The sequence below is a fragment of the Pithys albifrons genome, chromosome 4, assembly GCF_047495875.1.
Source record: "Pithys albifrons albifrons isolate INPA30051 chromosome 4, PitAlb_v1, whole genome shotgun sequence".
Lineage (NCBI taxonomy): Eukaryota > Metazoa > Chordata > Aves > Passeriformes > Thamnophilidae > Pithys > Pithys albifrons.
The window spans coordinates 4,919,517-4,931,298 of NC_092461.1; the positions used below are offsets into that span (position 1 = coordinate 4,919,517).

At 47.9% G+C, this 11,782-nt stretch overlaps 1 long non-coding RNA gene across 2 annotated transcripts; it reads left to right on the forward strand.

The window, feature by feature from the left end:
• Nucleotides 1–908: 908 nt before the first annotated feature.
• LOC139670829 (uncharacterized) lies at nt 909–9,763 on the forward strand. 2 transcript variants are annotated; one of them, XR_011697579.1, is made up of 5 exons: nt 909–972; nt 1,685–1,836; nt 2,809–2,884; nt 4,235–4,406; nt 8,539–9,763. It is a non-coding gene; the product is annotated as an uncharacterized lncRNA (long non-coding RNA). The 2 variants fall into 2 exon arrangements; XR_011697580.1 differs by lacking the exon at nt 2,809–2,884.
• Nucleotides 9,764–11,782: the final 2,019 nt, after the last annotated feature.

Here is an 11,782-nt window from a genome sequence, read left to right on the forward strand (position 1 = left end):
CCTATAGTTCCCTGGATCCTCTTTCCAACACTTCCAGATGAGCACTGCATTGATTAACCTCCAGGACTGACGATAAATTACATCACTTAATCCCAAGCAGTCGGTTTTCAGGGGGTTTTATCCAACTAGTAGTGAAAAATGGCCATCAATGGCACCTTTGGGCTGGGCTTTGGTCATTTGCAACCCTATTAATTCAGAGGATTTCCCTCTCAGCAACAAGAAACGGTATCATGGCTACACCCTGAAGAAAGGGTGAGTGATAGACATGTTCTGTGATAGACTAAATCAATATAAATATTGCAAGTCTTCTTGGGAAAAGAAAGATCCTATATTTTTTCAGAGTATTTTACTGAAAGTCTTCTACACTTGTTACTTAATGCCTGAGGTTTTGGGGAACATCCTGGTTAGCAACATCTGAGAAAACAAAATTATTACCAGATTGAGTGTGTTAGAGGGACCATGTATAATTTACTCAGTTCTGCAATCTATAGAGGAATAATAAAGCAAACTTCTGACTATTAAAGCGCTGAGAACTGGGAAAAAAATGAAACGACAGAACAAACACCCACAACACAAAACTGCCAATATAAGCAGGATCCACTGACAGGCATTCTCTGAAATGGGATGGGTACTTTCCCTGCTAACATGAGATGTTCACTGCCTTTACTGCAACATCCAGTTTGCTGGTACTAAACAGCGATGTTCCAAGCTGTCAATAAATGATATATTACCTCCAGCCTTCAGGTTGCTGTTCAAGTCTGGACCAACCTGTCAAAGCCGCATCACCGCAGGGTATTGCCGTTAAACTAAAGAAGGTTTCCCCTTCTATCCGCAAGCCTCCGCTGTCATTTGTCCCCTGTGCCACTGGATGGCAATGCTGGCTAAAATATCGCGGCCGGTAGAGGAGAGCGGGGAGAGCAGGAGGAAGAGGAGGAAGAATAGGACGGCTCGCAGCGCCGGCAGACGGGCAGGGTACGGAGAAGGCAAAGCGGGAGCGGGCAAGTTCGTGGAGAGGCCGTGGGAAACGCTTCCCCCTGGGATATCGCATCCCTTTGCTGTACTTTTCAGCCTGAAAGGAGATGTCCAATTCACGAGGCGTGATTTCTCAGCACTCTCCCATCTGGAGGATTCGAATCGTGGGAAATTAATATTTGGTGTCGAGGTTTTCAGCGTCAGGAGTTGTCAGCAGGAGTGACTGGGAGTCACGCATTGGCGCGGCTTGCTAGAAATTGCCTAATTTTTATGCTTAAAAACTGTACTTACACTATGTAAAAAATTACTTTGTAAGCACAGCACGGCTGGGCTCAATGACTATTTAGTGAACTCATTTGAATGTGCATAGACAAGGCTTGCTTGAACTGCTGCATCAAAGAGAAATGCTGAAATGAGTCATTTGTGAATCATGGCTTATTTTCTGTTGTTAGCTCATCTGGGATCCCATGGTGATCAAACAGCCTTTTACAATGTGTTAATACATCGCTACTCCATGTGTTTAGCAACAGCGCAGTTCCAATAAATTGCAGGTAGTCACCCATTATAAAGGGGTAGTGTTTTCTGCCGCATGTAAACTGGCTGGGGTGAACTTGGAGATGAACACAAGCAAAATTTCATACTATTCCGAACACTCTTTTCCACGCTGCTTCCACTCCAATCTCATACATGCTTTTTGTCTCCTTTCTTGCAGGGCACAGTCCAGCCAGAAGAGATAGCTTGTAAGGGCAAGTGCTCTCGTTGTCCAAAAGGCTTCAAGCAGGCTCTCCAGCAGCTGCTAAGCCACTTCCCAGGCACAGGAATGGAAGCGAGGCAGGAAAAAAACACCTTCTGCAGCAGTTTAAGGTAAGGTCAAGTTTTTAAAATTGGTGGCTGTTCCCATCCTATGTCTTTAGTTGGCCAGAGAGCTTGGGTCAGGCTGTAAGCAGTTTCAGGCATTGATCTGCTCAAATTTGTAGGGGACGAGTAATCCTCCCCTCTCTGTCTCTTTTACTGTAACAAACTGAATCAGTCCAGCAGGTCTGCAAAAAGTTGACTGGAGGCTGAGGAAGAGGGTGTGAATCCCTTAGGGCTGCTTTTGTCATTGAACTCTGTGGTGTGAAACCACAGCCTGAGGTGCTGAGCTTCTACCCAGAGCAACTGAGGCTCAGGAACCAATTCCCTTCTGCCAGCTCTTTTATTGGAGTGAGTGGCTGGAGATGGAAACATCTTCAACCAGTACAGCAAGCTTCACCATAACCTGTCTGTCAGAGCCCTAAGCCCTGTCTGCTTGTATGTGAGTTACATGGCCATAAAGAGCAAATACTTTCTGCCATCAGCTACTTAGGTTTCTTCTGTCACACATAATTGTAGCTCAAAGGTCCTGAAAAATTGCATTCCTATTGGGACTGATCCAGCCCCCAATAATAATCTTAATAATGTTGCTCTTAACCAGCCACATGAATCCCTTTCAATCCCCAACGCAGGCTCAGTCATGCTGTAATTCAGTAGAGGAGGCCATTCACAGTGGGGCTAATTTAGTTTAAAATGCAGACAGCCTATTTATGGGACAATTTTTTGTTCATGCTCTAAATTCTTATGTGCAATCAACAGCCTGTAAACCGGGTCAAGCCAACACATGATCCATTAGCATTGGCAGTTGGGGCTTATAGCCCTTAGGAGCAGTATTTGTGCTGTGCTCCATCACAAGTGAGATATATATCCCCTATTTAGTTAATGAGCCCTGTTGTAGGGGAAAACACAGAAACTCTTTTCCTGTGCTGGAAATAAATTTCATACAATCCCAGGGCTGAGTTTCCCCTCACATTCATTCACTAGCTTTTGCAACCAGTGCTGCCCTTCCAAAATGAAGAAGCACCACTTTTCCTCTGTGAGAGAAGAGCAGGAAATTGAGGTAAGCAAAAGAGCATCATCCCATTGAGATAAAGACCATGATCCAACTGGCTGTGCTGCCAAGAGCAGGATTCCCAGGAACACGAAGGAAGGCTTTTCTCTTGGGGAGGGTCCACATAGACATTAGACTGTTAACAAAGCTTAGGTTCCTTAATGGGTCTAAAAGAAGATTCAGTGACAGCTTTTCCCAAGTTTTGAAATGCAATCCACAGGGGTTTGAAATGCAAGACCAGACAGGGTTAACACATGCCTATATCCAACAGGGACGCAGGCAGCCAGGTGGATGTCCTGAGTCCTTTCACAGGACAAGTCCCTCAATTTAAGCAACTCCTTAATTTTCCCTTCAGGCTGGCTACTTAAGTTCAGCAGTGTACTTTACCAAAAGCTTTGGTGGGGGAAGATAATACCGTGCAAGAGGAGGAGAAGGGTGGAAACAGAAAAAGAAATAGGGGAAAGCAGAGGAGGGATGTCTTTTGGGATAGTGTGGGGAGCTGTTGCCCAAGGGACCAGATTTACCTCTGACAAGGAAGGCCATCATGGAAGATCTGGCAAAAGTAGTAATAAGCACTCCAGGTAGGAAACAAAGGCAGAGTAACCACCTGCCCATAAATATAGGCAGGGCAGGTCTACATCGCCTACAGCTGGGGCCATCTGTCTAAAGGCTGGCAAGGGTGTCAGGAGAGAAGGGCCTGTTCCAGGTTAATGAAGTTGAGTGTAAAGCAGGTGATGCTGACTCTGGGGCAAGTGATAGCCTGTCTGTGTTTGCATGCCATATTTTTCCAGTGACACTTCGCAGAGTGTGTGTGTGTTTTTTAAATTGCCCCAAATAAACACTGCACCCCTCAGACCTGCACATCTCTTACATGTTTTGAAATAAAGACCGACAGCTGGAAGACAGGAAAGGTGCCAAAGGCTTAGGAGTCTCATTTCTGCAGAGCCCACTTGTAACAGGGCCTTCAACAGAGTAAATCTTGCCAGAACTCAGCCTAACTGGATTGCCTTCCTCTATGTCCAGCCGTATTGCCACATCCCCATGTCCTGAGGCAATTCACTTCATTCATCTATGTCCCAGTTATCTTGAAGATATGGGATAAATAACGCTAACTACCACACAGAAAAATATTTATGATTCCTCTTAGGATTTTGCTAAATTTTTGTGTCAAATTTCCTCTGCTTCTGTCTTCACCTTTGAAGAAAAATTACTTGTATTGGAACCCAGGTGCAGAGATCCAGACATGTATTTCCCATTTATTGCCTGTCTCATTTGTAAGTATGACCCTTTGAGAGCCCAAAATTCTTCAAATGCTTTTTAAAATTTTGTTTGTTTGGTTTTTGTTTTGTTTTCCTCCAGTTTGTCATGTTTAAGGCTCGTTCTAGTCTGGACTTTGTGCATACTGGGAGGTACGGGGTTGTAGAAAAGCTGATGATAAATGTCCTGACTCCAGGAAGTGGTGCCTTAAAGACGTTAGTCACTTTGGATACAGTTGCCAAAGAAGGCAATTCCAGCATCTAAAGGAGGAGAGGTAAGGAGCAGAATGGCACAACTCAAGTTAGAGTCAGGATGTCCTTACAGAGCTCTCCCACCCTCGAGCACGGTGTTTCTGGCGCTAGATTAGTGGCAGAAACGCCTGGGGTTGTTCTTCAACGGAATTTCCCAAAAAGGAGACACACAGGGGCGCCCAAGTCTTAGAAAAAGAAGCCTAAGCCTTTTTTCTGCTTTGCTCTCCAGCCGGTGCAGTCGGAGGGTTTCGCTCTGGCTCTGGAGCGAGCAGCTTTAAGGGAGCAGTTCATCGGCTAAAGACTGATTTAATTTGCAAACGCACTGGGGCTTCGCAATCGCTTAAACTTGCCTGGTATAAACAAGCTCGGGTGGCTGCTGGCTGCTAATAACTCCGTGCCTCTCCCAAGGGGGGTCCTAAAGAGAGATGGGGTGTGCCCAGGTGTGGGGGTCTGATTCCTGTGGGAGGGAGTGCATCGCTTCGTCCTTGCACGGCACTTGTTCTGGAGAAATTTCCCAGATGAATTTGGGAGACTGGCATTGTATCAGTATGGTAATACCACCCTCTGAAAAATAAAAAGTTTGTTTGTCCAGTGTCCAACTAACTGTTTGTGTTCCTGGATGTGAAGATGATGGCCTGAACCTCTGTCCCACCAATTTGTCCTCGTGAGCTGGATCTGGCATGGTGGTGACAGCAGCTACTGGATTGGACATCAAGGTGAAAATCCTCAGGAGAGCTGTAATGTGGGTGCACATCCAACCGCACCTTCATTTCCCTTTGACAGAGGGAGGAGGCCGGTGCAAGGGCAATTACATCAGCTCTTGACTGCGATTAGATTATACATATAGCGGGTTGGTATTCCTTCAGTGGCACTATGGAACGATTATACCAGATTATCCAGTGCACAGCCTGCTCTTTCACTCACCTCCAGAGGTTTTACTCCATAGTTGTCAGGGAGACACACAGGACGTTTTGGTATAAAATACCACATAAACACAACTGAGCCAAGCAAACTGGACCCACAGTATAAACTACCATGGGAAAAAAAACCCAAACATGTTGTTCGCTGTTTTGTTTTACTTTCCACTGAGTGATATATATCTTAGTGACAAGTTGCTCTAGCCATACAACATTGCTTTTAATCCCATAAAGTGTTGTGGGGTGTAGACATGTGCTAGGACAATGGCTAGAGCTAATGTTAAAGGCTAAATGTATTGCAGCTGCATACAAGCTGGGCTAGATTAAAGACTACTGCTTTGGAAATTCCTTGTTAAAAAAAAAATACAGATTTTTTTTTGTACAGATTAATTTTGGTTTGGACGTCAGAGCCTCCAACAGTCATTTTCCAGTAATACGTCTTTTTGTAATTATTTGACACTTTAAAATATATGCCTTGCAGACAGCAGTTCCAGTGTTAGCATAGAAATATCAAAGTAGATTTTATTTAAACTCTGCTGTGGGTAACACCAGGCTTTGTTTTTTAAACATGTCTTATTAGGATGTTTTATTCAATGCACTAAAGAATGAAATTCCACTTCCATTATATCATATTGTGCCAGGATGAATGCAACACCAAAGTATCATTGGAGAGGTTGAGAGTTTCAAATGTGAGTGCCCAAGTTTAGCTATCAAAGAGCACGGCTACATATCTGATTGGAACCGGCCTGTTTTGTGGAGATCCTGACTCCTGTTCCTCCTCTTAATATTGCTTTCCTGGCTATGGGACATGTTGCCACCAGCAACTGGAGAAACGGATACTGTTCTGGTGGTTGGTTCAGTTCCAGTTCTTGGTTTCCTTTCCTTTCCTTGATCTCCAGCAAACCAGCTGCAAGACCTTGGGGAAATTCCTTATCTTTCCCTTACATCAGTTTACTTATCTGTTAAGCAGATAAACTAATAACACTGCACTTCTTGAGGGTTTGTTGAACCTTATTATGCAGTAGTGACTGCTGTGAGAGGGAAGTCATTATAAAAACGACAGGGTTAATGTAACATGGAGGTAACATGAAGGAGCCCCATTCTGCTCCATGTAAGTCAGTGGAGCTCTGTTATTTGCTTTAGCAGAAGCAGGGATTTGACCTATGCTTAAATGACTTGCATTTGTTTTTCTTCTTGAATGCTAATATAGAGTTAAGAGATAGCATTACAAGGAAAGCTCATTCCTGCCTATGTGTAAATATTTAGCAGCTGAATAGGCATTATTTAGCAGGGCACAGTTTCTGCTTCTCCACAGTTTTTAAGGATGTCATTCTAAGCTGCTACAGATCAGAAGATACACCGAAATTACCAGATCAAAATCTTTCCCATATAAGTGTACACATACAGAATTTATTTTACTGGGCAATTAAATGTGTAAGATAAATATCCCTGGGGGAGGAGGGTTGTTTGAGGTTTTATGGCATATCTTATTATGGGCTCAGTTTTGAAATCTTAATCCAAGAAAAACTCCTGATGTAGAGGCTTAACGCTGGAGTGTAACTTGTGCTTCTTACTCAGGATATGTGCAGTTGGGTGGATGTGTGCAGTTGCATCAGTGGATTTTAGGACAGGGGGGTAGTGAAGGCAGTGAAGTTTCACCTGGAGAAGAGCAGCCCTTCCTAGAACATTTATAATTAGCAATAATGCTTTAATCAAGCAGAATTCATTGAGCATTTAGGCAGCATACTGTTTGCTGGATTTCATCTGGCAATAATATAGATGAAAATTGAAAATAAATGTAAAATAAAACTTATTTGTAGTTATTTTGGGGTGGCATGATCAGTAAAACTGCAATGTACTGCAGCTATGAGATTGTTGGCAAAATAGTTGCCTGTGATTCAAATGCAAAAGCTTTTTGGTGGACATGTGAGCAATCAGAATTGCCCAGAAAATACTCCAATTTTATGTCTGCACTGCAAATGCAACTATTTTCTTAAAACTGGGTGAGTTTTGTCTGTTTAGAAAAGGACATGTACAAAAGAAAAAAGCAATCAGGTTGCAGTGAACAAATAACCAGATCCTGACATGCTTGCAGTGGGTAGATTTATTTTTCTAAAGACAAAAGTGCTTGGTGTCTTTAACCTGAATTTATTGTGTTTTGCAAGGAAAAAAAAAAAGGAAAATTCCTCACAAATGTTTGTATTTGAGACCATACAACTACTCCTTAAGTAATCAAAAAAGATGATTCATAGAGTTTTACTTTATTCATAGGGATGACCTTTTTAGAAGCTCATTTTCTGAAGATGGCAATGACAGTACCCAGCCCTAAAGGGCCTAGGTTGAGAAAGAGGTACCTAGTAAGCAAAATGTACCTGTTACCATTCTCTACGAGGTCTACAACATGGGAATTCGTACCATGTGGTTGCTCATGCAAGCACCGGCCAGTCCTCGGTAGCTGGATTGCATTGGCACCGCAGCGCGTGCTCAGTTTTAAGTCTCGATTACTTGCCGGTTTTGCCTGTTTAGTTGCTTTGGTGTAGTTAGTTTAGCAAATAAATATTAAAGGAGCAGGTGAGAGACACGTGCTCCTTGGAAAAAACTTTGCTTTTTATTCCACTCCCCCCCACCCAAAAAAAAAGTTTTCATCCTGCTTCCAAAAAATTGGACTCATACACCTCTCCTGCCCCGCCATTTGACATTGAAAAAAATAGCTATTTATATGTATTTATAGCTATTTATATGCTGAATTGTAGTCTGATCAGAAACCTGACAACACTCTGGGGATTCAAAAGCAGGGCCGGGGGTCAAGGGGAAGGGGGTGTGGGGTGTGACGGGAGGCGGCAGAGGACGCGCAGAGTGGTACCACAGTGTCGTAACTCAGGGGCACAGCATCCTCCTCCTCCCCTCCGTTCCTCCGCGGAGGGTGCGCAGGAGCGCCGATTCCGAGTCCTCTCCACGCGGGACGTCCCGCATGCCCCTCCAAAGCGTGTCCCGGAGCAAAGTCGCGACGGGGAGGGCCTGAGGAGCAAGGGCAGGGAAGGGACATTTTTTTCTGAGATCCCGGGAGGGACTGAATCGACCTGTTGCACTCGGTGAGTTTCTCTCTCGTGGAAAACGAGCTTGAAAGAAAACAAACTCTGCTAAAATTGATAGCCAGGAGACAGCACAGTGGACAATGCGGTGACAGGCGAACGCGTACGGATTTCTTCTCTTATCCTGGCTTTTCTCTCCTTCTCAGCTTCCCAAGTCGCTCATGGGATGGCCTTCCCGGATCCAGTGGCCGCAGGGTTGAGACCCCACTCGGGGAGCCGTCTTCCCCGCAGCAGGGCATAAAAACAAGACACAAACCCCCAGATCAACCGAGCAAAAGCCTCTCCGCTAACAGCCGAGACGCAGCACCTCCCCTTCTCCGGCACCGGCCTCCCAAGACTAATTGAATCATGTTGGACCGCAAAGTGCGAACGAGGAAGGGCGGGGAATGTCCGTACACTCATTCTTCTTCTTTTTCCTCTTTTTTTTTTTAGGCTTTGGAATGTTAAGGTTTTTATGTTCTGCCAGTTTTTACCTCTTTTCTTCTGCTCCCATCTCTGCTCTAAGGTGAGCCGCCGTCCCGCTTCCCTCCTCTAAAGCCGAGGTAGACCCACACCAACCTGAACCTCTCCTTTCTTCCTTCAAAAATACGGACGCTGGGAATTCAGGCTGTGCAGAGAAGGCGGAGGGTCTTTCCTCCCGACCCCGCCGGGAGCAAGCCCACCCCTCTGCCGACCGAAGATGCCCGTCCACTCTGTAGAATGTGTTCTGGACGGCATGGAGCTGCGCCTCTGCCGGCCCTGGACTGACTAAGCTGCTAGTGGCCCCACGGGCGCAGACCGGCTGTTGCCAAAAATTACTTCAGGGGAAAAAAACCCGAAGCTATTTATGTGTCAGTGATCCGGCGGAAATCAGCCGCGCTGAGCTTGTCCGCACCCGGGCGGCACAGGGGCAGGGAAAAGGGAAAAGCAGCAGTGAGAAGGATAAATAACCCTAAACTCCCCACAGAGAATGGGCAGCCGGGTTTATCGCGGTGTGCTTGCGGCTCGCCCCGTGGACAGGTAGTACAGGCAGGAGAGAGCAGGGAAGATCTGTCGTGCAGCTGAGGGCTTGGTTGGTGGGGATAGTCAGGGTTGAGAAGACCTGTCGCTAACTCAAACCGGCTGGGGAACCTCGAAGCCGGAAAGGGTAATGCCCCCCAAGAGCATCTCTTCCCCACTTTCTCGCTGGGAAAAGGGTGTGACTCTTTGGCCATAAGGATGCTGCCCGTGGAGGGAAATGGCAGCGGGCAGGGCTTTGCCCGGTCTGCTGCTCGCACTGTGACACACAGCGCGTCCATCGGAAATAACTTAGAGGCAGAGTGCTCCGCGGTGACTCTCTCGGATCCACGTGCCAAATCACCTCCAAGCTGTGAACCAGACGGAATGACACAGAGGGGCGAGGAAAAATAAAAAATAAAAAAGCTGCATGTCTCTTTGCGCTAAAAGACTAGGGAGAAAAGCTGACTCAGCTTCAGCTTCCTTTTGCACAGGGAGGAGGCAGACGGCAGGGCAGGCAGGACGAGGCAGACCTGACACTTCAGCGTTGACAGGAGCCCAGGGTGCGGCGATTTCAGTCCTCTACACGGGCCGGGTTTGCCCTCAAGGCTGCGAGGGAAAGGTGTTCTCTAAGCGGCCGGGGCAGGGAAGTCGAATTCACTCCCCGAAATGCGGTCACCAAATGCCCCAGGGAGGGAAAAAGGAGCGCCCCACAACTTCGGGATCTGCAGCGGGTCCAGCCCATGCTCTCTCCCCCTAGGCTAAAAAAAGATCATGGATGAGCCCGATGCGAGCAAGGGCTGCCCGTAGCCCCGAAAGCTCGACTCCCGCCCGGCGGGCTGGCTGTGTTGGGGCCGCCTCTCTGCCAAGTACCGAGGGACAGAGCTGGGCCATGAAAGCTGGCCCTGACCCGGGAGATTTAACCCTCTGTGGGGAGCGCTGGAGTCAGGGAGAAGGGAAAGATCCCACCGGGAGAAAAGTGGCACCCAAGTTTACTGAGTACGTTTCGCTTAAGGCCAGTTTAAAATAGGATTAATTCCCCTGTCCCGTCGGCAAAATAGTAGGGAAAGGTAGTATTTTAAATAGTCCTTACGGGGACAAAATTGCCGCCTCCTGGAGAGGACTTGAAGAAACAGGGCGACTGCCAAGCCGGGAAAGGAGAGGCAGCCGCGCTCCAGAGCCACGAAATCTTTACACATCGTCCCCCATCCCTCGCCCGTTTGGCACGGGGCTGCCTTTGCTTCGCGTCGTCCCCGGGATCGAAAGGGGTGGGGAAGGGGCAGGGTCGGGTAATTAAATTCCGGTGCCCGGTTAATTGTTGTAATTTGACGCTAACTGTACACCGCGGGCTGGCGCTGGGAGCGGCGGTGCGAAGCGCGCCTCGCACGGCCCATTGAGCGCGCCCCGCCCCGCCGCCGCGCAGGAGTCGCCGGTCCCCGCCGACCCCATCTCACTGGGGCGGTGGATGAGAAGCGCAGTCCAGTGGCCCTGGCATCCCCCGGGGCCGAATGGCTGTGGGTGCTGCTCTCGCTTTCCTCTTCCCACCTGCCTGGAAACAGGGCTCGAGCTCCGCTCCCTTCTGTAAGGTCCTTGCCCCCAGGCTTTTAGGGGCAAAGGGGTGCGTGCCCCTTTCTTCTGCAGACTGGGACCAGCCCAGGACCCAACTCAACACAATGCGCCCCGATATTCAGGAAACCGCAAAATGTCCCATACCTGGGACATGATGCCCCATTCACCTGTCTCTGAAATGCAAAGGGCTTGCTGTGCAACTGTGAAGTGGAAACTGCACGCATCTCTCTCCAAAATCCTGTAGTTGGAGTAATGCTTCCCCCCACCTCTCAGTGCTCAGCCCTTGAGATGCGGCAGGGGCTCCCTCTCCTTTTCGAGGTGTGAAATCAGAGCTGCGCTACACCCTGGCGACCTTCCAGAGCACTTCGGCGCTTGAATCCCCGAGGGGAAAAAACCCAAAACATGGGCGGGGACAAGGGGTGCGGACACGAAGAGGTCCAAGGGCCACGGGCTATCGCAGGGCAGCTTCCCCTGGGGGATCGAGGCATCTCTCAGCTCGCATCACTCCCACGCAGCCCAGCGGGCCAGAGTCCGGCCAGTCGAGTGCCGCATCACCCCGGCCACCGCCGCCTGCCCCCTCCTGGCCTGCGTACCGGGGGATGGGAAGACCATCTGCTCTGGAAGGGGGTGTCTGTTTCTCTCTGGACTCCCCCAGCCTTTTGCGGTGCCTCCGCCACCGAGTTGGGCTACTTCAGCCCTCCCGGAGCTGTCTTTTGGGGCTATTGCTATTATTGTTGTTATTGTTGCTGTAGTTATTATTGTTATTATTACTTTAATATTTATTTATTACTATGTGCACGCACTCCTTGGCATCTTGCTCCCGAGGTATCCTCCCGGCCCCCTGGG